Below are 3,337 nucleotides of genomic sequence, written 5' to 3'. Positions count from 1 at the left end.
TAACATTTTTTCGCTACTGTAACAGTTTTATTATAAATTATATTTTATTATACTAATTTATTTATAATATTGAAGTACCTAATGTAACATATTTCTCAAAAAAAATTGACATGATTTGTTTTTAAATTGAACATGCCATAAACCTGTTTTTCATACAAGTCAACAAAATAAACAATTCAAACCACCAATAAAAGAATCTGTATGCATCTCCACGTTATTTATCTCCAATTACGGTATTTAAGCACAGGATTATTCTTTGTTCTCCTTAAAAGAATCTGTATGCATCTCCTTATTTCATCATCTCTTCCGAGTACTGGATCAAGCTTTCCTGACCTTGCCATACAAACAGTTTATAATATTATACAAGGAACTGTAGAGATCAATGGACATGTCACATGTCCAAGTTTCATATCTTCATTAGACGTTAGTAAATACCTGTCCAAGAAATGTAGGTTTAAATTGAAGCATTCCAGCAATGGTCAGGAGACTGTTGAATCATCTGGTACAAGAGAAGAGCTTGGAAGCACCCGATGGCCACGTAAAGCATAGAATTCAAGGAATCTTCATCGAATGGAATCCCCACCAGTGGAGACATCCTGAGACTCAGCCACTACTTCTCCAGTAATAGGTTGTATAGATGCTGAAATGACACGAAGTTTTTTGAAGATAGATACTAACAATAAAAAAGCTCCTAGAAGTAAAACGTGTAGTTAACTACGAAACCTGATTTAGTTCTCGTGTTAGACTATTTTTCATGTATTCCCATGGTAACAGAATGTCTGAGGAGAAAGCTACCTGGATCACGTAATGTCACTGTAAGTTTAATTGTAAAACCAAAGATGGCATAACCCTTATAAACTGTATGCGGGTTTGGAAATATTAGTATGAAATACGAGATAGTAACAGATGAACAAAAACACAATACCATAGCTATATGTGATGAGCAACAGTATCTATACTCTAGATTAGCCAATGATCAAATCTTTTATTAAATTAGGCAATTATAATGAAATAATTTAGCATCCCAATGTGCGTAAAAGACGTAATTTAGCTATAATAATCTAGTAGGGAAAATGTACAAACATGTCGATGTGTTGATGATGTAAAAACAAACAAGTCTACATAAGGGCAGTTGCTCATATAATTATGGAACTAATATCTAATAAATCACTTATGATTGAACAAGAATAAATTTATCTAATTTGTAAAATTTCATTGTCTTAAAACTATAACTTTTGGAATAACCAATATAAAGAGATATTGAATGTCAGCCTGAACTTTAGTAGACTTAAGTTTCCCATGTATTTGACCTTAAAGTAGAATTAAGAATTAAGAACTGCCTAGCTCTATCCATCATTTGCTATCATATAATAAAGTAAAAAGAATCACAGGAACTATTATTTAGCTATAGAACTGTAAAAAAATAGTGAAGAACAACAGCTATAGAACTGTTAACCAGCCATTTTTATTTAGCTGATGTAGGAGCTCATCAACTACTATTCCAGATTCAAATCAATATATAAAGCACTTCCTACAACACAAAGCCACTGTCCGACAAACAATGCAGCACATTTGACGTTGGGATTGATGGAGCTAAATTCAGCAGTTGCCAAGGCAAAACTCTGAGCAATGCCGAAGCAAGTGTCTCTGCTTCCCACTCCAAACACCGAATCACATGTTGGAACTGATTCTTTTGCAAACCTCCATGTTAATAAAAATAAAACATTTTGTAAAAAGTGAAATTCTCAAGAGTCAAAGTAACAGAGAAATGGATCCAGATACTTACTGGTCACAACTTGCCGGCTTTCAGCAATTGTAAAGACGAGAAGAAGAGCAAGTGTATGAATGAGAAAGGCACTTGTGTTGTCGCTTATCCTGGACATTTTACACCTTGTTCTTGAAGTCAAGAAGTACCTTGTAAGCCTGTTCTAACTATAAAATGTTCTAGAAATAATCCTCCTCCGGCGCTGCCATTTGTATCAAAAAGTGACGGTTCATCCGATGCGATCAAATCGTGAAAATTTAAACAAACATAGAGATTCTTATAAAATAAACCAAAACCATAACATACACACAAAATCAGAGATTGAGTGAGAGAGGGAGAGAAGTAGTATATACATGTACATACAAAATCAGAGAGAGAGAGAGAGAGTTAGTACCTTAATGTAGAACTGTAAGGTGATTTGACCCCAATTCCAAATTTAAAACCCCCGATTCCAATTAAAAACCCTAACTCAAATTTGTGTGATATTACCAATATAAAATCCTAGCTCCAATTAAACGAATCTAGTTCAATTGAAAGATGAGAGCGCTACTGGGAGAGTGACTGTGAGAGAGAAGTTTTGCCATTGAAATTTTGATTTTGTTGAAATTTTACTCGGGTTACTCTTCTCCAAATAATTTGAGAGCCCACCTAGTTGAGAGCCCAACAGGAGTCTAAAAACCTGCTCATAATTTCATTTTTTTTAATTTTTTAATAAACTTTTAAGTTTAAGTAGTGCTCAAAATTTTTATTAATACAGTTATAAAATGAACAAAAAAATATTTTATCAGTCTTAGATAAAATTAATATTATTGCTTAATTATATTATCAAAATTGATTATTTTCAAGTCAAATATTTATTTATATTTAATTATTTGTCAAATATTAATTTTTTTATCCATTCACACTCTATTGTAACATAAATTTTCACATGTTACCATATGTAACACTTTGATGCTATAGTAACATGTTACAAAAACTATGGTAACATCAAAAGTACTATGTTGCGGTAGGCTAATATTAGCATACCTAAGGTAACATAATTTTGTAACACGTGTGATTAAACCATTGTGATAGGCCATCTATGGCGTAGTGACAAACACACAAAACCCAAATAAAACAAAGTTGTAATTAAAAAGTACATTAAAAAATGCCTTCAACTGCAAACCCAAACACGAGCCCTTAAAATCAAAGAGATACAGAGTGTTTAGATAAATAGTTGAAGTTTAAAAGCCCTAATTAAAGCACCGAAGCCTCGATCCCTAATTCAATTGAACCCTAATTAGAAAAGAAAATCTTAATTTACTTATCATAGATTAATAATGGTGGCGAGTGAAGGATAAAGTTGAGCGAGATTGATATTGATAGAGAGAGTTTAGCGAGAGAGAGAGGTTAACCAGAGAAAGAGGTGAGGGGGAGAGATAGAGAGAGTTTGAGTGTGTGAATTGTAACAAAGTCAGTCAGCGAGAGAGTATGTGAGTGTGCCATAAATTTTTTGAATCATCTGAAATATTGGGCGGCTAGAGCCCAATAATTTTACCGCTCCTCAGCCCAAAAATAACTTGCCGCTCTGTC

The 3,337-nt window shown here is 33.1% G+C and overlaps 1 long non-coding RNA gene across 1 annotated transcript; it reads right to left on the bottom strand.

Annotated features, from left to right (window-relative positions):
* Positions 1–435: 435 nt before the first annotated feature.
* On the bottom strand, positions 436–1,923 carry LOC141662012 (uncharacterized). Its single transcript, XR_012550207.1, has 3 exons — positions 1,787–1,923; positions 724–1,701; positions 436–640 (listed from the first exon to the last, which is right to left on the bottom strand). It is a non-coding gene; the product is annotated as an uncharacterized LOC141662012 (long non-coding RNA).
* Between the last annotated feature and the right edge of the window lie 1,414 nt (positions 1,924–3,337).

This window comes from Apium graveolens, chromosome 5, assembly GCF_009905375.1.
Source record: "Apium graveolens cultivar Ventura chromosome 5, ASM990537v1, whole genome shotgun sequence".
NCBI lineage: Eukaryota > Viridiplantae > Streptophyta > Magnoliopsida > Apiales > Apiaceae > Apium > Apium graveolens.
The sequence above is the reverse complement of the archived record's forward strand: the minus strand, read 5'-3'. Positions and strand labels throughout refer to the sequence as shown.